Consider the following 23,073-nt stretch of genomic DNA (forward strand, 5'->3'; position numbering starts at 1 on the left):
CAGGCAGAGACCTGCCCACACCCCCCCCCCCCCCCCCCCCCCCCCCCCCCCCCCCCCCCCCCCCCCCCCCCCGGCTCTCCTGGCCCCAGGCCGGTGCTCAGCTGCTTGGGACTCAGGGTAAATGCTGGGTCTGGGTCAGTAGCCAGGGGCAGAGAGGCACAAGGGGAGGTTGCAAGTCTGATCTCCTGCTTGGGGGGCAGGGGGGCTCCTGTGAGGCACAGACGTGACTGGGGCCACTCGGAGTCCGGCCTCCAAGGCGGTCCTGCTCCCTGCACGACAGTCCTGGGACGGGGGGCAGGTGACAGCTCCTACCCCTGTGTGCACATTTGCTGAGGTCCCAGCTGCAGACTAATCCAGTGAGGCTCCAGCCTGGGGCGCGTCCCCTGGGCCCGCACCGGGCAGCGGTGTAAGATTTAATAGATGGAGGCAGAAATGGGAGGAAAGAGACCAGGTTATGGAGCCAAGAAAGCCTTTATTGGGATCTGCGATTCCCGGGTGAGGTCCCATGACCCCGGGAGTGGGGAGTCGGGGAAGTCGTGCCTATAGGTGATGGGCGGGGGGGTTTATGGGTGAGGGGGTGAGGGGTTTGACCTTGGGAGGGCAGATCATCAAATAAGGGCCTTTCCGGGGCGTGGCGGGATGGGATAGGTTGCCTCCGCTGTCAGGGTGATGGGAGCTGGAGCTTCATGATTGGCTGTTTTCAAACTGGCGCGGGACCTTCCAGGTCTGCGGGTGAGGGGTGGCGGTCGTCTGTGCACATGTTCTCCTCCAGCCCCCAGAGAAATGGCCGCTCAGTCGCCACCTTAAGGTGACTCTTCCAAACGGAGCCGCACATCTGGCGCCAGCCCTGCTGGAACCTTCCCCCGTGGCCAGGAGGACTGACCCTGCCTGCCCACCGCCCGCCACCGGCCACCGTTCTGCCCCACAGTGGACTTTCGTTTGAGACCAGCCAGCATTCCGGTTTGTCTGGAGCACCGAATGCACTTCCCGTGTTAGGCGCTGACGCGACCTTGACAGGCGCCTTGGGTCCCGGGTCCCTTTGCTTTCAGAGTCCTGGTCTCACGAGTCTTTGTGCATTCACAGGATGGTGGCTGGAGTGGCCGCCGGCTCCTGCCAGGCTCTCCGCAGGGGGCACAAATCGCCTCTGACTGGGCTCCGTGTCCCTGCACTTGGCCTGCTGCAGAGACAGAAGCCAGCAGAAAGCAGCGGCCATGCAGTAAGCCCAGAAGAAGCTGGAAGAGTGCTTCTTGTCTGCTATACACACATAAGGACAAGGCAGGGGGGAGGGGGTGCTGTAGGCGATGGGGTCAGGAAGGCTCCTCTGTGGGGAGCGTACAGAGGGTAAACCACAGGGATGAGGGGAGAGCGGCACATCAGAGCAGCCCGTGCAAAGGCCCTGTGGCAGAGGATGGTGGTTTGGTAAGGAAGGCAGAGCAGGAGCAGTGGTGAGACCAGGCAGGGGGGTCCACAGTGGTCTCCTGGTGCTGGGGGCCCAGCCCTGAATCACCCAAGTCATGCGCACAGCGACCAGGAGGACATCAGCCCCGCTGGTGAGGGAGGCTGGCTGCCAACGCCCCAAAAAAGGCACGGAGCCGAGCAGTTAGCTGCATGCCCGTGTTGTCTGACCTTCTAGAACCCTCCCTGATAGGAAGACAGAGCAGCAAGCACACACATCAAAGGCTCTCTCCCTCCTGCCTGAGCGCAGGCAGGAAGCAGGAAGCAGGAAGCAGGCAGGCGGACCACACACAGCAAAGGACTGGTTCTCTCCTGGGAGGAAAGTGCATCCGCTCTCCTGGGCTAGTCACGGCCCGCCCCCTTCCCTGGGGCCGGCAGGAGCATCCGCGGACCAGGGCGTGGGCAAGACTGGTGCAAAGGTGGGCATGACACAGAAGGGCTCCCGGGAGCTCCGATGGGAGGTCGCGTTGTGGGGGGCGGACATGGCGCACCCCAGGCTCTGACTGCGGGAGCTTCTGGACTTGCCGTCACCTCCAGGAAGGCAGACCAGGTTCTCCCCCCGCAGGTGGGTCCTCATGGGGCCGCCAGATCACGTGGCTAGAGAGTGAAGTCCAGCCCACAGCACGTCCTGCTCAGATGTTTGGTGGCATGAAACGGTCCCCTGGCGTGGACCCTGCCACCAGCCTGCTCTGTGGCCATGGGCAAGCACCCTCCCTGCCTGCCGCAGGTGCCCGCCTGCCCCGTGAGGCTAGGCCAGTCTCTCTCTGGACCTGAGGGCGAAGCCCCAACTGCCTTTACGTCCACCAGGCCCACGGAGCAACGGTCTCCAGGGAGGTCAGCCCTGCAGTCACGGATGTGGTGGCAGCCACGTTGTCACAGGAGGGATCGTTGTCACAGTGGAGAAGGGCAGTGAATGACCCATGGAGGGCCCTGTAGGTATGACAGGCTGCCCCACCAGAGCCCCCGGGACTGGGCCACCCTTCGGGCTCCAGAGCTGCTGTGTGAGCAGCACATCGGAAGGTCAAGTCTCTGGTGCCCGCAGTGCCCAAAATCCCTGCGAGGTGGAATTCTCGAGCTCCCACTGGGGAGGACAAACACGGTCAGACAGGGCAGGGGGCCCCTCAGCCCCGAGGAGGGGCCACAGACTCGGGTCTGGCTCCCTCCCATGCCTCTGACTGGCTGAGCCTAGAGATGTGAGTGTCAGGTTCTTAACTCGCCCTGCTTTCTGTCTAGTCCTTATTCCCAGGTCCCTCCGTTAATCTAGGAGCAAGAGGTGGGAGTTGCTTGCAAAGGTCCCCTCGCTGCCTGCGGGAAGGCGCCTGGTTCGTTCCCGGCCCCAAGTCCCCTCCCCGGAGGACCTGCAGGCAGCAAGCCACTCAAGCCCCTGGGCTCCTGGGCTGCGTTCTGCCCGCAGGGGTCCGCCGGGCCCAGGACGACGGCTGGGGGGTGGAGTGCGCGGGAGAGAAGTTGCCGGAAGGGACCGGCAGCCCACTTTGACCTCACTGATTCTCGCACCGGGGTGTCCACAGGTGTGGGGGCAGGACCAGGTCACAGACCCGCAGACCCGGGCCCACCCCCATCGGTGGCAAGGTCCGGGGCGCGTCTGGGGGACACCGCACTGAGAGCGAGGCCCTTGTGGACATCATCTTGGACCTGCTCTACGTTTTAGACAAAAGTTCAGAAGTTTTGAGATGATGGACCAAAGCTGATGAATCTACCTCCGTTCCCTCCCAGGTTCCTTCAGAGAGAAACTGTCTTTGAAACAATGCATTCCAGCCTCCCAGCCATAATGTGTGACGGGGACAGATTCACCCTCGGGCCTCAGGTGGCTGGAAGAGGCAGGACAACAGAGGAAGGGACGGTCTCAATGTCTGATGAGCAGCAGGAAACAGTGACCCCAGAGAGAAGGGGCACGTGCCCCAGCCAGTCCCTGGGAGGGACCTGGCCCCGACCTCCGGGCACACGGGACACGGGGGAGGGCCTCAAGGGGGGGCCGAGGGGCACCAGATGTCTTCACTGCCGAATTCTACCGAGGATTTCCAACAGAATCCCTAGCAACTCCCACACCAGCTCATGCAGAAAGTTCTGGACTTCCTCCTTCTGCGAAGCCAGGACCACTGATTCCAGACAACACCAGACAAAGACATTGGAGGGAAAGAAACGGCAGGCCAGCCGCCCTGACAGCACGGCCACAACGATCCTCAACCAAGTATCAGCAGACACAAACGCACGACGTCTCGCAAGGTCTAGCCCGGGAACGCAGGGTTGGTTATCCATCCGTTGACGGATCAATCAGTGCAATTTGCTATATCAATTAATGAATTTGCTAATTAATACACCAAGTTATAGACACTGATATCGATACATGAGCATCTCAACAGATGCAGAAGAATCATCTGACGAAATCCAACATGCATTCATGATGTGAATTCTTAGGCAACTAGGAGTAGAAGGGTGACTCGTGTCTGCGGGGTGCCTGGCCTTGGTGCTGACAGGTCAAGTGCATGTGGCCAAGGACTAGGAATGAGGCTCTGGGTCCACTCTTCTCTTCCACGTTGTCCTGGAGATCATAGTCAGCACAAGCAGGCAGGAACAAGGCCAGAAATGACACAGATTAGAAAGGAAGCAGCAGGGGCTCCGGGGTGGCTCAGTTGGTCGGGCGACCAACTTTGGCTCAGGTCATGATCTTGCATTTCGTGGGTTCGAGCCCTGCGTCGGGCTCTGTGCTGACCACTTGAAGCCTGGAGCTGCTTCCGATTCTGTGTCTCCCTCTCTCTCTGCCCCTCCCCTCACACTCTGTCTCTCTCTCTCAAACATAAAAATAAAAATGTAAAAAACAATTTTAGAAAGGAAAGAGCAAATGGTCCCAGCAAATAGTCACAAACAACAAGGTGGTCTCCAGAGGAAATCCTCAGGCAAAGCTGCCAGAGTTAATGAGTCAGTGTACTAATTCCAGAGGCCACGAGGAGACGCTGTCAATTTTACTTCTATATACAAACAATCAGAAATTGATGCTTCTTTCTAAACTTTTTTTTTAATATTTATTTTTGAGACAGATAGAGATAGAGCCTGAGTTGGGGAAGGGCAGAGAAAGAGAGGGAGACACAGAATCTGAAGACAGGCTCCAGGCTCTGAGCTGTCAGCACAGAGCCCGACACGGGGCTCGAACTCACGAACCACGAGATCATGACCTGAGCCAAAGTCGGACGCTTAACAGACTGAGCCACCCAGGCGCCCTGATATTTCTTTTTAAATACCAAGTAAAATAGCACTAATGAGATTCTTGGGAACAAATTTAACAGAACAGGTTCTAGAGCTGTTTGCTGAAAATGACCACATTTTGCTAAAAGACATCACAGAGCCCTTAAGCCAATGGAGGGAGACCGTGGTCATGAGCTGGAAAATTCAATGCTGTCGAGGTATCAATTTTCCCCAAACTGACCTCTAGATTCACTCCAATCCCAATCAAAATCCCAGAAACTGGGGCTCCTGGGGGGCTCAGTTGGTTAAGCATCTGACTTCGGCTCAGGTCATGATCTCACGGTTCGTGGGTTTGAGCCCCGTGTCGGGCTCTGTGCTGTCAGCTCAGAGCCTGGAGCCTGTCTTCAGATTCTGGGGGTGTGTGTCTCTCTCAAAAATAAAACATTATAAAAAATTTAAGAGACAACAACAAAAAAAACCCTAGACCCCAGAAACTGACAAGCCAAACACCTGGAATATTTCAGAAAAAAACACTTCAGAAATTTCAGATTAAAGAAGAAAGATATCAAATATAGAGGACTTCTATGACTTGGCTTCTAGACTTGCTACTGGGTTTAGTAATTGAGACAAAGAGGTTCTAACGTAAAGGTACATGTATAGACTAACGGGACAGAATAGAAATCGCAGACACAGACCCAAATATATATGGCGTTGGTTTAGGGGGAAATGCGGCAAACACAAGGGGAGAGAATATTCTTTTCAACAAATGACATTGACACAAGTGGTCACCCATCGGGAGAAAAAAATTGGATCCCTGCCTCACAGCCTTCACGAAAAGAAGAATAATGAGCAATTTAACAATTTAATGTAATAAACAGACTATAAAATTTTAGAAAATGCAGAGTAGTACATGTTTATATTCTTTGGGAAAGAAAAACGTGTAAACATGAAACGCGGAAGCCAAAAAGAAAACCACCCACATATTTCACTTGTAAAACCTGTTTTATATCTTCTACTTGACCAAAGACACTGTTTTAAAAAAATCCAAAGGACAAGTAACTGACTGGGAAAGTATTTGCAACCTCTACAATAAATAAAAGATTACTCTCTAGAAAATATAAGAGTGTTTACAAGTAAATAAGAAAATCATGACAAACAAAGCAAGCAAAAACTGTAAACAGACAAATCCCAGAAGCAAAAAAAAAAAAAAAAAATACAATTAGCATCATTCAAAGTAATTAAAATTAAACTTTCGTGAGATGACATTTTTTTCTCTAAACTGATGAAAATTTAAAATAGTGAAAATATTCAAAGCTCGCTTCGGTGTGGGAAGCAAAGAGTCGGACCCCATGTGTAACTGTGTGCACATTGGTGAACTCTATTAATGGGCCATTTTGCAACGTTAAGAAAAGCTGTTAAGTGTACATACCCTTCAATTGTGCAAATTCATTTCTAGAATTTCTAGCCTATAGAAATTCATACACGGTCCCAAAGACGGATGTATCGGTTTCCAATTGCTTCTGTAACACATTTCTACAAAGAAGAATGTCTTACATTCTTACATGCACGGAGATCAGAAGCCTACAATCACGGTGTTGACCGGACTCTTGTGAGGACCCTCGTGACCACACTGGGCCCACCAGGCAATCCAGGACACCCTCTTTGTCTCAAGATCCTTAATTTCATCGCGTCTGCAAAATGCCTTCTGTCATGCAAGGTAATCACTCTCAGGCTTTGGAAACTAGGAGTGGACATCTTTGGGAGGGGAGGCCGTTAGTCTGTCTACCCACAGGCTCTCCAAGGATGTAAATTGCGGCATCGCTTGCCAAAGTAGAAAGCCAAACAACCCAACGTCCATCACGGTGGGAATGGATCTGTAAAAGGACAAAAGCTGGGGGCCTGGGGGGCTCAGCCGGTTGAGCGTCCGGCTTCGGCTCGGGTCATGATCTCACGGTTCGTGGGTTCGAGCCCCGCGTCAGGCTCTGTGCTGACGGCTCAGAGCCTGGAGCCTGCTTTGGATTCCGTGTCTCCCTCTCCCTTTGCCCCTCCCCTGCCCAATCTCTCTCAAAAATAAATAAACATTAAAAAAATTTTTTAAAGACAAAAGCTGCTCTAAGCCAATGACATACTCAGCCATCAAGAATAATTAAACTTACCTCTTCAGGGGCGCCCGGGGGTCTCAGTTGGTTGAGCGTCTGACTTTGGTTCAGGTCATGATCTCACGGTTCGTGGGTTCGGGCCCCGCGTTGGGCTCTGTGCTGACAGCTCGGAGCCTGGAGCCTGCTTCAGGTTCTGTGTCTCCCTCTCTCTCTGCCCCTCCCCTGCTCACGATCTGTCTCTCTGTCTCTCAAAAATAAATAAATGTTAAAAAAAATAAAATAAACTTACCTCTTCATATTGACATGAAAAGACTCTTTAGACACATTGATTATCCATGGGATGTGTTTAGCATAATCCCATTTATGCAGAATAATCATGGTGATGGTGGTGACAATGGTAATGGTGATGGTGCTGCTGCTGATGGTAAGAGTGGTGGGGATGATGGTGATGGTGGAAATAGTGCGTCAATGGTGGTGATGGTGGTGGTGACAGTGCTGGTGATGGTGGTAGTGGTAGTGATGGTGATGATTGTGGTGGTGATGGTGGTGGTTGTGATGGTGACAGTGGTGATGGTAATAGTGATGATGATGGTGGTGGTGGTGACAGTGTTGGTGGTGACAATAATGGCAAAGATAATGGTGGTGATGGTGACGGTGACGGTGACGGTGAGGACAGCGGTGGTGGTGACGGTGACAGTGATGGTGAGGATGGTGACAGTGAAGGTGGTGACAGCGAGGACGGTGACAGTGATGGTGGTGACGGTGACAGTGACGGTGAGGATGGCGGCGGGGAGAAGCAGGACGGGGAGGAGACACACCACAGAGTGAGTAGTTAACAGTTTAGCTGGAGCACGTGGCAGAAAGAGAAACGTCCATATTTTACCCCACACACATTTTTCTTGTGTAATTCAAAATCAGACCGTGTTTACCATTTGTGTGACAACAGCGCCGACCGCGGTAGAACACGCCGCCTGCCCCCTTCCTACCCGCATGTGCACGTCCCACAAGGCTGGGATTCTTGTCCCCGCTTTACAGATGCAGAACGTGAGGTCAGAGAGAAGTGACCCGAGTCCCTCCCTGCATGACAGGCAGTCGTGGGTTCTGCCCAGACCGCTCATCTCCTGGGCCGTGTCTGTGAGCACCGGCCCCGGGACTGGCGACCCCCGACTCGACTCTCCTCTGGTGCACACTCACCACGAGCTGACAAGGACTCGTTCATCCGGGCTCCGCCCAAGGCCTCTCTTTGTCCTCCAAAGCCGTTTCAGCAAGCGTTCTGCTAAGCAGGGAGGTGACAGTCTTCCACCCCGAAGAGCCACCGGTGCCTCACTCTGCCCTCCACAGCCAAGTCCTGGCTTGTCCGTGGGAAGAGCCCTGTAGGCAGCCCAGGTTCTCGAACACCCGCCTCGATGACACCTAAGCAAGTTCCTCTTAGTGACCCTTCCGCCCACTGATGCCTCCCTCTGCACCTGGCTGTGCTGGGGCGGGGGTTGGGGGCTGAGGTCAACCCCCTCCTACCGCAAGACAGTCATGACCTTGACCGACTGTGGCAGGGCGGAGCGAAGGCTTCTTCCCCGTCGTTAACAAGGTCCGGGTGTGCAGGGGCCTCTGCAGGAAGGGCCCAGGTGCCCGGCGGCGCTGAGCCCACCCCACCACCTGCTCACCCCTGCCCGGCCGCCTGAGCCCCTCGGAGGGGGTTCCAACCCGTCAACGAGAACATTTCCGCTGGTGGAATCACAGGATTTTAAACCAAAAGGTTACCAGGTGGAGTCAGCAGCTGGTCTGGGCGCTCAGGAAAGCTAAAAATTGCCGTGTTCTACTCCGCACACGGGCTCATGGCGCCAGGTGCTCTGAGCCCGCTATTCCGCATTCCCAAACAATTGGATCTGAATTAACAGAATCTTCACTCTGCTTTGAACATTTTTTGTCCTAATGATCTGAAGCTTTTTATTGTCAGAGGAGGGGGCGGGGCCGTTTACGGAAGAGTAAACCAAAGAAATGCCAGCACACAGCCCCGCGGGCGGCCGGTCTCTGCCACTTTGCGCTCCACGGTGCGCCCTAACACCTGCCCGTTGGGCCCAGAATTGAATCCCGTCCTCTGAAGGATGCAGAAAAGCCACAGGTGTGTTCTCCGTCTGGAGAATGCTCTCGTCCGTAATAAAGGTAAAATAAGGACAGAGGTGCCGTGACGCCCCGATCACAGCAGGGTGCTGTGCCCCTGGCGGGGGGTGGGGGGAAGACCTGGGGGCGGGGGAGGGAAGGAAGCCGGGCACACGACGCTTCTTGGGCTGATCCCGAGATGCCCTGTCCCCGTCCCACCGGGGGTGGCGCACCTCAGACGTGGGTGTGTGCGGGATTACCCGGGGACTGCCGGGAGGTGGAATGCTGGAGCGGGCCGGGCAGCGGTGTCCCTGGCAGGTGCCCAGGCTTGGCTGTGTGTGTGTGTGTGTGTGTGTGTGTGCGTGTGGACTGACTTAGGGTCCAGGTGTTTTCAGTTTACCTCCCGGCCTCATGGCTCTGCCTTTGCCTTCCCCCGATGGGCGCCCCCGCTTCTGTGGGGCTCTTTACCATGCCAGCTTCTTCCTGCCCCGAACTGTCCCCTGTGCATGGAAACTTCTTCCCAGCGCATTGCCTACAGAACTCCTATTCATCCACAGAGCCTCAGCTAAAATGCCCTCCTGGAACAACCTCAGAAAGTTGGGATGCCCTGCCATGTGCCCTGTACTTTTCTCTCTTGGCCTGTCACGATGAGCAGTGATTTACGTGTGAGGCTGTCACTTTCATCCGTCTCTCCCTCTGGACGCAGCGTCCTTCCAAGCAGGGATGTGTGGAATCTGCCAGAAGCAGCCCTAGCATTCGGCAGAGAGCCAGGCTCAGGACAGGGTTCAGGGTACATTAAGAATCAACTGCCTTTAGCCCCTACTGTTCCCACGGGAGACACAGAGGACAAGGAAGGGAGCCTGCAACGTCGCCCGGACAGGACTTGGGCGCCCCTTCCAGCCTAAAAGTCCACGGAGCACCTGCTCCCTGATGGAAAGTGGACTTGAGATCAATGTCAGGCCTGACAGCTTTCTCTCTGACCCTGGGACAGAACGCCATGCTTATCAGAGACTGCCGGCACCGAGAGGCAGGTGGAGGAGGTATTTTGGGGCTTGGAGGGGCCCCCACAGCCTGTGAAATCACACTGAGTAGGCAGCCACCTACCCCACCTAAATATAAAGCCGGTCTCAGCTGCCGGAGCCGCCTCCCAGCGACACCGCCCCCTCGCAATGTGGCTCTAGCCTGGGGGGGGGGGCGGGGAGGGCTGGCCGGCCCGCTGTGCGAGCCACCCCTCCCCCGCTGCGCAAGCCGCTCCCCACTGCCCCGTCCTACTTTCTGGCTGTTCCCAGGACTTGATCCTCGAGGGGGAGCTTGGCTATTTGGAGACTTGATGGTCTTTCTGAGGCACGCCTCTCACGTCCATTTTAAAGGCTCCAGGGTCCCTGGCTGCGCTCACTGGATCCTCCCCTTCCTTTCCAGGCCCCCGAGGGTGTTCAAGGTCACCACCACCACAGCTTCGTCAGCAAGTCCTGGAAGGAGCACAGACATCAGGCCCCGGGCTCCAGATGGGCTCTCCTTTTCCTAACATGCGACCGTGGACAAGCTGCTTCACCCCTGGGTCCCTCCTGCCGAAACAGGGGCCGCAGCCCCCATGCCAAGGAGAGCCATGCGGGAGCACGGCCCGGCACACGGGAGGCGCCCCGCAAACCACGGCAGGAAGGGCAGGACCCAGCAGGCTGCCGTCCCGGGGCAGATCAGTGCTGAGTTTCTGTTTCAGAGCCATCCAGAAGGGAGGTTTGATGCTCCACCCAAGGGAGCCCCGCCCTGAGGAAGGGCCAGCAGTGGGGAGAGGCGCAGGGAGGGTGGGCCTGGGCCCTGGTGGGCTCTTCCCAAGTATGACGGGGTTCCCCCGGCAAGCAGGAGACCAAGAACGCGGTGGCCAGGTCAGCCCCTACCAACTCGGCCTCAGCGCCGGGCCCCCTGTGTGGATCCTCCCCCACAGGCCCTGCCAGGGTGCCCAGCGGGTGGCGTGGACACCGGCCATGGCCCGTGGCTGCCCTGCTCCTGATGCACGCGCGGCCGAGGGCCCGCTGTCCCTGGGGCTCTGGGCAGGAGGATTCACAAGGACAAACCTAATTTCTCTGTTTCCCTTGGAGCAAACAGCCCGTCACTGCCTGCAGGAGGCGTGGCTGCTGCCCCCATGTCTTGCTGGACGCCCAGCAAGGTGGAGGGTTCATGCCCAGCCTGCCTCTCTGCTTCTTCCGGTGCTCAGAGATGCCCGCCCGTGCGCTTCTCTAGTGCTTCCCGCTGCGCCCCCAAGCTGGGCATGGTTGAGAGGGCGCCTGGTGGCACATGTCGGCCTGCGGGGGTGCGGGCGTGGCCACGATGGAGGTGGTGGGGAGAAGCCCCCCAGCACGCCGAGGCCCTGGCCAGGAAGATGTCTCGAGGTTTATGTGTGTTTGTGGAGCGGGGGCCGGTGGGGCGCATTGTGAATCTCCCATGAGGACAGGTAGCCTGTGTTGTCTCCGTCCCAAGTGTGCGTCCCTATCCCAATGTCCAGTAGGCGTCCTGGCAGATCTGCTTCCACTCTCGGCCACCCCCAACCCCCTCCCGTGAGCCCCCAGTTCTGCCCTCACGACGTCTCCCTGCCCACCCCCGACCAGCGGCTCAGACCCTCCCCCGCCCCCCAGGGCGTCCCCACCCCCCTGCTGCCCCTCCTGGGGCTCCAAGCACAGGGTCACATTCCCTCCCTCAGAGCTCATGATGAAGGTGGGGGACACTCCAGCTGTTGTCAGGAAATGGCCCCCTCCTGGGGCTGCACAGGGAAGGGGGTGGGGGCCGTGGCCAGCAGAGGAGGGTGGCAGGTGCTGGCCCCCTGCAACGGGACAGTGGAGCCTCCAGAAGGGCCGAGGCCGGTATGAGCCCCTGTCCTCCACTTTCCCCCTCAGGGAAATCACGGAGTGAGACCAAATGATCCCTGAGGCCCTTGCGGCTTCTCCCTTCCAACCGCTCGCCCACAGTCCCTTCAGGACTACTGTACTCACTTGAATGCCTCGAGTGACGGGGTGCTTACTCCCTACCAGGGCAGCAGTGAGTCTTGCCGGGTGACGTATTTCCAGCCAGCTCTAGATTGCCAGTGGCCCATCTCCGGCCGGTGACCCCTTCCCCTGTGTGCCCAGCACTGCACTCCATGCCCACAGACTGTCCTCTCGGGGGTCACAAATGCTGACTTTGACCTCAGTAGGACCCTGGCTCCCAGGACAGCTTGAAAGCCTGAGGGCCCCAAGCTCATCCATCCAGAGCCCAGGGGCACCGCTTCCAGGGAGGCCCCTGTTCACTCCCTTTGGCTCCAGCAAAACCAGGCCCCTTATTTCCCCAGAGTCCAAGCCTGAAGAGGGACTCACACCTGCGGCGCATGTGGGTCCCCCTCCTTGCCACCTACGGGCTCGGCACCAGGGCAGCGAGCGGAGCTGCACCTGCAGCCGCAGCCTGGCTCAGGCTGTGCCTCTCCGGGTGGGCGGGGCCGCGGAATGGTGCTCTCAGTGGGTGGGGGGGAGCCCTCCCCAGCTCCGTCATGGGCTGACTCCAGCCAGGGGGCCAGGCCTACCCGGCTCTTGCTTCGGCTGAAATGGACTCCAGGGCAGCTGGCGGCTGGCCATCCTCTGCCCCGTCCGGACCTCTGCCTCCGTGGGGGCTCTGCTCGGGACACCCCGAGGGCCCAGCTCACCCAGCGGGGCGCAGGCTCACATCTCCCCAGCCCTGACGCGTCAGCGCTCAAGGCAGTGAGCCGTTTCCTTGCTGGTTATGGGCTTTTCCCCCCTGTGATCTAGCAAGTTCCTATAACTCGGCTAGTGTGTCTCATCATGTCTCATGTGAGCTAAGAAGCACTTTTCTGGTCTCAAAGAGTTATTAGCTTTTAGAAAACCATCTTCTCCTTCATTCCAAAGAGAAGGCTCTTTTCGCTCAGCTTCCTGATTTGAACCCTGTTTTGCCCTCTGGCTGAGAGCCTCCTAGCCGGCAGGCGGCCGGCAGACTGGGCTCTGCAGGTCTCCAGGGCCGGCGTGGCGGGTGATGGATGGCTCGCCCGCAGCTTCGGAGATATCCCCGACCCCAGACCGATTCGTCCAGGCGCCCTCGCCGTCCCTGCTCACCAGCAGGTCGCATTAAGGGCCCTCACGCCTCTGACGGAGCTGAAATGAAAAGTATCTGCAGAGCCAAGGGTGCCAGGGAGAAGCAGTGGCAGCACCCTGGGGCGCGGGGGAGTCTGGGGCGGGGTGGTGTCTAGGGGGCGGGGCGGTGTCTGAAGTGGGGCGGAGTCTAGGGGCGGGGCGGAGTCTAGAAGGCAGGGCGGAATCTACAGGACAGGGCTGACTCTAGAGGGGGGAAGGGCGGAGTTTGGGGGAGGGCTGCAGTTTCCAGGCCACACAGACCAGAGTGTGGACCCCAGCTCTGCCCACAGCCCCGGGTGACGGGGAGCAAACAGCCCAGCTTCCTGATCTGAGTAGCAGGGTGGCCCTCGGGGTGCTTCTGAGAATAACTTGAGCTACAGCCCATCTGACATCATCAATATTAATGAAGGGTATTAATATTAACGATCGCTAGACCGCGGCTAGCCAAGCAAAACCTGTGCTGAGCTACATTCGGGGACATTTCTGGAAGGTAGCAATCGCTGGCTGAGAGGCTGTCACCAGCTGCCAGGAAGGCCTGGTGCTTTAACGCCTTTGACCACCGGCTCCATGTCTGCAGCATGCCCTGTCTTCAGGCTGGGGCAGACCCCGTGATGCCCACACCCAGCGGAGATGTTTCCCGTGGGCGGGAGCCCGCAGCCCCCCGCGGTGCCCGGATCTGTCTCGGCTGCAGTGATGTCAAGCTCTTGGTGCACGCTGGGTGCCGTGAGAGCACAGGAGGTCACCCCAGCAGGACTTGGGGAGGCCTCATCTCCCCCTGCACCCTCCCCATGTGCTCTCACCTGCTCACCACCCACCAGACTGCTCCACCCCCCCCTCAGCTCCAAGCTCTGGTGCTCAAGGGTCACTCCACTCTCCCAGCCCTGTCCCTTTTCTGCCTGGAGGACACCAGCCTCATCACCACACCTGTCTCGCCCCCAGTCTGTCCCACGGGGCAACCAAACACATTCCTAGCGGAGCCTCTTTTGCCTGAAGCCCCTCATCTGTTCAGGGCAAAACAGACCCCTGAGCTCCACCTCCAGGGACACCTGCTGCATAGGGCTCACGGCCTGGTGTCCACTCCCTGCTGCTGCTGCACACAGACCACCGCATGCCCCTCGGGGCCTCTGGGCCTCTGCACACCCTGTGCCCTTCACCACCATCCCTCCACCTCGGCCCACAAGGTCTGTCCCGGACACGAGGGTGGAGGCAGACACCCCACCCCCAACCACACTTGACCTTTCATGGGTCTAGATGTCCCTTAGCCCAGGGCAGGAGCCGTGTCCCAGGATACAGCACAAACCCACAGAGGGACCCCATCAAGTGTTTGATGAAAGAGGAAATGAATGATCTGTGAGTCCTGGGCGCAGTCGGCCCAGGACTGCAGCTCCGGATCTGCACACACATGTTTCCGGGACCGTGGACTAGTATGGCCAGGACCGGGCTGTGCCTTTAGGAAAGAGGATGTCCCCAGGTCCCTGCCACAGCCACACAGAGAGGTTGGGGTGTGGCGGAAGAGCTGGAGGCCCCCAGGGCAGATCGGCAGGGAGAGAGACCCGGGCCCCTGCAAGTGCAGGTGTGTGCGCTCCTGGGGAGGCCAGGTGTCGCCTCCTGGGCACCCGCCTGGCATCACCACGTGGTGTGCCCCTCACACTGTTGATCGCAGTCCCTTATTCCTCTCACCCTGGCTGGCTGGCATGTCCCCGGGAGCCATCAACCTCCCATTGCCCCTTGCCTCACCCCTGCCCAGCACGGAGTCCCTGCTCAGCAGACTCACAGAGAAGAAAGGTGCTCGGACGCGGCCCACACGGCCCAGGCAGGCAGCTCAGAAGCCACTTGCTCAGAGGTGTGAATTAGCTGAGGAGCGGCCCCTGTCTCCTCTGCCCTCCGCGGCCCCACTGGAGCCGGAACAAGCGACCTTCCCCTTCGGAGCATAACGAAAACACTCATGGCGTGGGACTGAGTAGCTGTGACAAAGTGGCCTCCTTGAGGGAGCCTCTCCTAACACCCGGCAGGACAGGGTGGCTCCCAAGGTGGTAGTCTTTCTGGGGTTTCCCTTAGCGCCCTACAGCTGCCGTGTCGAGGGGTGGCTCCCGGGTTTTGGAGGTCATGGTGTCGGCAGTGCCTCCCTCCGGAGGCTCCCAGGGAGGAGTCTTCCTGTCTCTTCCAGCTCCTGGGGCCCCAGTGCTCCAGGGCCTGTGGCCGCCTGCCTCCAATTTCTGCCTCTGTGGTCACACGGCCTGTCGCTCTGTGTCTGCGTCTCTTACCTTCTTGTAAGGACACCAGTCTCCGGATGCAAGGCCTGCCCTGATCCAGGATGACCACCTCTCTCTTCAAACCCTGTGGCCAAATAAGGTCACTTTCTAAACTCCAGATGGACATGAATTTGGGGGACACTGTCAGCCCGCACAGGGCTCACCCCCTGAACACCTGAAGGGCTGGGCCCAGAGCAGCTGCTCCCCAAATTGCCAGAATTAGGATCAGGATGATGAGGTCTGAGGAGTTCAGTTAGCCCCGCCCCCTCAGCTTAGATCAGGGGAAACCGAGGACCGACAGGGGCGGGGTGTGCTGGGTCTGCGGAGGGACACAGCATCTGTCCTCACCGTGCTGCGGCTGGCTGGGAGGGGCCCAGAAGCCCTCGCTGCCCGTCTGTCTCCCCAGATAAATAAATAAGCAGATAAGTAAACACGCCTTGGGTGAGCTCATCACAGCGGTGATGACAGCAGACAGGGCTGGGAAGTGTGTTCCAAACGCTGTGCTTTGGGGACAGCAGACTCAGGGGGCCATCTGGAGGCCAGGGCGCAGCAGGGGCGGTTGGTGATGGGGAGAGGGAGCTGCAGGTGGTGGGAGGCTGGGGGGCGGGGCACAGAGACAGGTTGGGGCCAGGTCCCCTCCATGTGGGTGGGCACAGGGTGGCCCCTTGGTGGCACCGCCCACCGGTGTGTGGATAGCATCTTTTCTAGGTGAAGACCTGGGGGCACCTCTAGAAAGACCAGGTGGGGGTAGGTGGCCTGGCTGCGCGCCTCCCCTCTCTCTCTTTCCCTCTGCTCACCCTCCATGGACAGAAGGAGCCCCTAGAAGCCTGGGCTGCCCACCTTACCCCCGCCCCCTTAGAAGGGCCGGGCACACCACCGTTGGCCTGTGAGGACTGGCCTGGACCCTGGACCAGAAAGAAGAGGAGCAGGATTGGGAGTGGCCTTGTCTGCAGGGGCAAGAGGAGAGGGAAGTGGGGAGGGAGAGGGAGCCTCGTGGCAGGGGGGGCATGGGCCCAAAGTTCATGTGCTTGGTGGTCGGGAGCCCTGCTGTGACCTATCCTTCCAACACCACCTGCTACCGCCCCCTCTGTGAGCGTGCCCCCACCGCACCCCCTGCCCCCCACCCCGCTCCCTAGGAGTCTCAATCAGCCGTTTGCCCACTGGCGCCTATTTTCGTGGCTCCCTGTTGTCTCTTGTTTCTGAAACAGACTTGGCGGAAGGGGAAGAATGCTAACAGGGAGAGGAGCGCCGGGGCTCTGGGCGAGGAGCCGCTGGCCTGTGTGCCGTGGTCTCGAGGCGTCACGGAGGGAGAGCACAGGTCTGTAGGGACGCAGACGCCAGAAAGCGGTCTCCAGCATTCTGAACGGTTTTCTGTGCTGCTGGACCCGCTTGCTCTGGGGGAGCTCGGAGACTGAGCCCCAGGGGCTCCGACTGCATCAGTACCTCCCGCCTCTCCCGGCAGTGCCTGGGCCCAGGGGCCATGGCAGCGTCTCTATAGCGTGCCCGGCTGCCAGCTCAGAGCCTGCTGGGTGCCAGCCGTGACCGCTGCCCAGGGCCACGGCCCCCGTTCCAGGGCGGGCAGCCCGTCGGCACACCTCCTGGCGTCCAGCCGGGCCACCCGGGGTCAGCTCCCCAGGCTCCTGGGACGTGGATTCGGGGTGCATGCTGGCAAGAAGGATGACCCTGCCGAGTTCACGCTTCCTGGGATTCAGGGCTCTGCATCCCAGGGAGTCGGGTGAAGACGGAGGACAGAGTGAGGATGAAGAACGGAGGAGACAGCTCTTCGAAGGCCGTCCCCGCCGCCTCCCATCCGCGTCCCAGCGGCCTGGCAGCCACCGCTGCAGTGAAAACAAACAGCAACACATCAATCCCTTCGCCTCCTTTCAAGCTCGCCTTGCTCCACTCAGGATCGGCGTCCTGGAAATTTATCAAACTGGGCTTTTAGGCATGTTTCTGATCTGGCTCTTTGGGAATTAACCCCCAGGACCTGGGATGTGCACAGCTGCTCGTTAGCCGCCCCCCCAGCTCTCCCTCTGCGGAAGCCGCTCGTTTGATTTCAGTCCTCCGGGGCCGGCGTCACAACAAAGGCCAGTAACTCAGCTTCGCAGAGGCTCCCAGCCCGCGCAGGCGGCGCGACCCAGGCAGGAGGCAGAGCAAAAGCACGTCTGAAAATGGAGTAGCCATGGGACTCCGAAAGGTGAAAGGCTGTTGTGGAGACCCGTGGATGGAGGAGGGGGCACAGCCAAGCCCTGGCCCATGAGCAGGGGCTTTAGGAAGAGGAGGGGGGCCAGTGCCAGGGAACAGAGGCCGAGTGTCTGTTATTTCTTGCACCTGCGGGTCAGAATGACCAGATGGCCCCAGGCCGCAGCCCAGGGCAGCAGGCAGGCGCTCCTGAGAATGTCTGCAGTGGGGGGGGGGGTCAGCCCCACAGCCTGGCCCCCGGACGCAGAGCTCTGTGATGCTGGATGGAGCTCCTTGCTGCACCTGCCCCGCTCCTGGGCACTGCCCTGGGCAGTTTCTGAAGCAACAGGGACCCCGGCCCTCTCCACCTATGCCACAGAAGCAAAGTGTGACCAGTGGCCGAGGCGTCCAGGCACCCAGCCCCGTGGGCCACACTGTCCTGAGACTCGTGGGTCCCAGAGGCAAAGTGGGTGGCTTCATGGACTGCAGTCACTAACATTGGAGACAAATGGATAAAAATCACTGTCAAGAGTTCCTGAGCACCCTCCTCATCTGGCGGTTCCCTCTTCCACTCTCCACCCTGCCCACGGGAAGGGCTTGGCTGTTACCCCCATTTTGCAGATGCAGAAACCGAGATGCAGGGAGGCACGGCCCTTCCCAGGGTTGCGCGGCCGGAAGTGGCAGAGCCTGCGTGCAGACCGGTGGCAGCTCCAGAGCCTGGTCCTTGGCCACGGACCCTCCACGAAGCTGCTGCTTCCTGTGTGGGACCCAGTCCTTGCAAAATGCATCACCCTGGTGCCCCGCCTGGTGGCCGCCTGTGGCCAACGTCCTTGTCAAAGATGGTGATTGTCAGGTCCCGGCACTCATTGCTCCCTGACCCTCACGAAAGCCCATCCCTCACCCTCTCTGCTGGCACTCGGTGCCCCCGCCTCAGGACCCCCTGAAATGGATGGTTCACACCCGCAGGTGCCCCAGGGGGAGAAGTCTCCAGGGGTCTGGAAGAGACACAGGTCAGAAGCACCAGGGAGACCCAGGACACATGTGGGGCACAGTCCAGGGTGCAGGGAGAGGAGAGATATTTATGGGCCTGTACGTACCCCAAATAAGCTGCCTCCACCTTCGGCCCCTCCCGCCCCGAGGAAACCCCATGTGTCTGCTGCCAGATCCCTTCAGGAGGAGATGCGGGAGGGAGTTTCATGCCCAGCCCTGCGAGGAGGGTCACCAGGGTGGCTGGTGTTGGGCGGCTGTGACAAAATACCACATACCACAAACCAAATGCTTATCAACAACGGATCGTTATTTCCGGAGTTCTGGACGCTGGACGCTGTCTCGGTCAGGCTCTGGGCCGCCGGTGGTGACTTCTCGTGACCTCACGCGGCAGCTAAGAAGGAGCAAGCTCTCTGACCAGTTGTTGAAGGGCACTGACCTCATTCATGGGGGCCCCACCCCCACAGCCTCATCACGTCCCAAAGGCCCACCTCGTGACTCCAGCCTATTATGGATTAGGTATTAACATGTGAATTTGGGGGGCACGCTCAGACCACAACAGATGGGGTGGGCATCTCTGCAGCTCTGCCGGCGCCCGGGGTGGCCGTGGTGGGCTGGGGCCGCTGGCCCTTCTGGTTACATGCCGCCAGGCCCATGCCGCTCTGCAAAGGAAGTGCAACAAAGGCTTGGGGTATAAGACAGCCCGCCCTGCAGCCTAGGAAGTCCTGGGGACCCCCAACCTAAGCTTCAGGAAGCAGGGTGGGCTGGAGAGAGGCACCCCATTTCCAGGCAGGTCCATGCGACCCCCGGCCACATCCAGTCCCAGGTTGACAGGAAGGGGAAGCCTCCGGCTGAGCAGCCAAAGCCTGCACCAGGCTAGCAGAATGTTCTAGCTAACCCTTAACCAGGCAATGCAGCCCAGCAGAAAGCAGATGGCGGGGGCTGGTTCAGACCTTCCCCCACCTCCTACCAGCAGCCTGACAGACAGATGCCCTGAAACACGGCTTGCCTGGTGGGGGTGGCGGGGGCACAGGACCATGTGCTCTGAGAGCGCTTACTGGGTGCCCCCCCAACATTTCATAGACTCCCATTTGGAGCCCACAGCCCCTGAGTCAGAGGAGAAGGTGTCAGCAGCATCACGGCTCTTCAGATGGGTGGCCTGAGGCCCCCAGGAGTTAAGGACCCCACCCCCTAGCCCCACTCCCCTGGCCCGACGCCCTGGGGTGGGAGCCAGCCTGAGTCCAGACCCAGGAAGTAAGGCAGCGGCCTGGGGGGTGGCACCTGTCTTCCTGGGGGCAGGGACAATCCCTCAGACCCCAACCCCACCCCGGCTTCCTCTGCCTGGTGCACAGGGTTCCCGACTGCGCCCTGCTTCCTAACTGCTGGGAGGAGGGCAATGGCCTCTCTACTTTGCCAAGGGAGCCAAACTACCATCACTCAGGGACTTGCAGGGACTGTCGCTGCCCAGGGCCCTGCTACACCCTGGCCGTAAATGCCCACCCACCTCGCTGGCACCCTGCCCAGGAGTGACTGGCAACACCTGGCGGTGGGCACCAACCCTCCGTGGAACCGGCCTGCCCAGCCTCACAGGTGGAGCCCCCACTGGGAGTGAGCGGCCAGCCTCCCGGAAGGAACCACCTGTCTCAGGCGGCCTGGGATCTTGGACATGGCCATGCGGGAAGCTATGTGAGGCTCTGTTCTCAGAGTGGGACAGGCCTTGTGGGCCAGTGTTGGCACCACAGACGGATTCAGGGAAGCGGGACAATCGGGCATGGGTGCCGCCAGCAGAGTGTGGAGCTGCAGCCTCCCGCTGCTCCCCACTCATCCGGCCGGGAACTGGGGTCAGGAGCCCCACAAAGCCGCCCCCACACTGTGAAGGCACCTGCCACCAGCACCTGCCTCCCAGAGCCTCCTGGTCTCTCCATGCACTGGCTTTTATGCATACCGCTGTTTGGCCCAGTCAGGTCACATGGCCACACCAGAGCTGCAAGCGAGTCTGGGAAATGTAGTTCTGGGGATTTCACCTGGGGCGGAGGGGAAGCTGCGTGGGGGGCACTGGCTCATGGAAGCTGACACAGGACTCCTAACCGCCACCCCATGACCTGCTCCTTCCGGTCTTCCATTCCTCAGGTAAATGGCTCCACCATCCACGTGGCAGGGGCCTCTCTGTCCCTCCACTCACTGCACCCCGTCGCAACCTCAGGAGCTCCAACATGTAGCCCAGGTCTGTCTGCTGCCTCCCCTCCCCCATGCCTCTCCTGCCCCTGTGCGGCCACCTCCTCTCCGAGGACTGGACACACTGAGCTTCTCTCTGTCCCCGGAGGGCCAGGCGGGTGCCCCTCGGAGCCTCTGCACACCCAGCACACCCCTGCCCCCCCCCGTCCTGAGCTGTCTTCTCCATGACAGTCGTGTCCCTGCTCCTGCCACACCTCCGCTGAGAGTCCTTCCCCCACAGCCAGGCTAACCTCCAGCCAGCACAGAATCGGGGACAGAGTCCTGGTGGAGGCACATTTTTACAAACCACTGCCTCCTCACAGCCCCAGCGGCTCTCAGGGAAAGCTCTGAGCTAGTCAGGGTGAGGAATCTCGCCATTTCACAGTTGAGGAAACTGAGGCCCCGAAAAACAAGCTGAGAAGGAGGGCTCTCAGGCTTATCCAAACGCTAAAATAAAAGCCGTGGCCACAGCAAGCGCCGGAGAGGCCGTGGAGACACCGGACCGTGCAGAGCTTGGGGCGCACGTGGGAAATGGCGGGGCCGCTCCGGACCACAAGCTGGCGGTCTCTCTAGAATCTGAATGTGCACCCACATCACGGTCCCGCAGTCGTGCTCCTGCGCATTCACAGCAGAGGACAGGAGACGGGGCGCACGCCCAACTGGGCGCAGTGCTCACCGCAGCTTCTCTGTGATCCCCCGGCCCTGCGGTGACCCGGCCGTCCCTCTGGGGCAGCGCCCAACCAGACCGCGCTCCAACCAGGAGGACCGCCCTGCGACCCGGACACACTAGTTGGGAGAAATCTCCAGAGAATGACCCAGAATGAAAAAAGGCCAGTCCTGAAAAACACACGCTGAGGACCCTGTGCACCTTCTTGAGGGACGCACCTGGGTGGAGAAGGGGCGGGGCTGGGGGCAGCAGGGCCCGGAGGGCCCCTTGGGTGAAGGTTCTGGTCCCGGCACGTCCGCGTCCTCCGAAGGTGGGTGACCTTACCGCCGAGGAGACAGGTAGAGTGTGCTGGGGTCCCTCCGCGTGGTTCCCACAGCCACTCGTGAAGCTTCTGTGATCTCGAAATAAACAGTGCAGTTGGAGGAAGACAAGACAGGCAGGGTGAGCGGCCCGAAGACCACCGCCCCCCCAGCCCTGCATCTGTCTCCCCAGGACAGAGCCCGTGTGGGGCGTGCACCCTGGGGCCGGGAGGGGGGCAGCGCGTCATCTGTCAGGCTTCCAGCGAAAGCAGCGCCCCCCACCCCGTCCTGAAAGCAATGGAGCAAATCATTCATCCAATCAGTCATTCATGAGGCCCCAAATCATTAGGAGCTCCTTTTCCCAGATTAAATGACCCCTTTCAATGATTTGATTTTCCTGGGCTGCTGCACCCACAGACCTTCCCACAGCAGGGCCTCTGGTCTGCTCAGTCCCTGGCGTGGGCTGGATGAGGGCGAGAATGGGGTGCCCAAGACACTCCCTTCTAAAGGAGAGAAGGGGACTTGACACGCAGAGATCCTGATGGAGAGACAGAGCAGATGGATTGGAAGAGGCCAGCCTTGACGGCTGGAGTGAGGAGGCCACAGGCCAGCGGACCCCGGGCCACCAGGAGCCCGGAGAGGACCAACAGACCCTGCCCAGATCTCCACCAGGGACTTCACCCCCCAGAACTAGGAGGCGGCACGTCTCTGTCATTCTGTGCCGCCGGCTCCATGGTCCTTCGTTACAGCGCCCCCCCCCCCCCGAAAGTCATCCCCTTCCCCGACAGGCCTGCTGTGTGTCCGGGCAGGGCGCTCGCTTCCTGGGCGGCAGGCCACCTCGCTGGCCATGGCAAGGGGAACAGGAAAGGCCCGCAAGCGCCTGAACGTCTCCAGGGCGTCCAGATGTGCACAGACCTGCTGAAGCACCAAGCGACTAAGGCTCACCCGTCAGCTGGGACGGGGTGTGGGACGGGGTGCGGGGCGTGGAGGCGGACAGGCCTCGCCCGACCCGGAGGTGGCGGGTAGGCCGGAGGGCTGGGGCGCAGCTCGCCTCGCTCAGGTTCTCGCCGGCCGGGAAGGCACCCGCTTCGACTCCTGAACGCTTGCCCTATATCAGAAGGGCTTCTCTCCGTGGCCGCCTCCCATCCCCGCGTCCAGAAGGCTGCTGGTGAGGCCCTCGGGATGGTGAGGTCGATGCGTGCACACACACGTGCACAAATGCACGGCGTGCATGAGTATGTCCGCGCCTCCTGATCCCACGGTCCCCAGGAGACACCTGCCTGGAAAGAAGGCATTTCCTGCTGAGACCCCAACGTGGAGCACAGGCCGGGAAGAGCCTCTGCCGGCTCGGAGCTGGAACTCCAGGGCCGCCAGCGGGGGAAGAGGTCCAGCCGTGCTCAGGACCTCAACCGGCCACACCCCACACATTCCCCGGAGAGCCTCGGGTCTTCCTTCTTTCCCTTTAGTGCACCTCCCAATCCCACCCACCGTCCGGTCACCTCCTCCTGGAAG

At 59.7% G+C, this 23,073-nt stretch overlaps 1 long non-coding RNA gene across 2 annotated transcripts; it reads right to left on the reverse strand.

Annotated features, from left to right (window-relative positions):
* Positions 1-642: 642 nt before the first annotated feature.
* Positions 643-6,850, reverse strand: LOC115276496. Of its 2 annotated transcripts, none has more exons than XR_003901965.1 (3): positions 6,813-6,850; positions 6,086-6,189; positions 643-4,015 (listed from the first exon to the last, which is right to left on the reverse strand). It is a non-coding gene; the product is annotated as an uncharacterized LOC115276496 (long non-coding RNA). The 2 variants fall into 2 exon arrangements; XR_003901966.1 differs by lacking the exon at positions 643-4,015 and adding an exon at positions 5,574-5,827.
* Positions 6,851-23,073: the final 16,223 nt, after the last annotated feature.

Source organism: Suricata suricatta, chromosome 13 (assembly GCF_006229205.1).
Source record: "Suricata suricatta isolate VVHF042 chromosome 13, meerkat_22Aug2017_6uvM2_HiC, whole genome shotgun sequence".
In the NCBI taxonomy this organism is placed as follows: Eukaryota; Metazoa; Chordata; class Mammalia; order Carnivora; family Herpestidae; genus Suricata; species Suricata suricatta.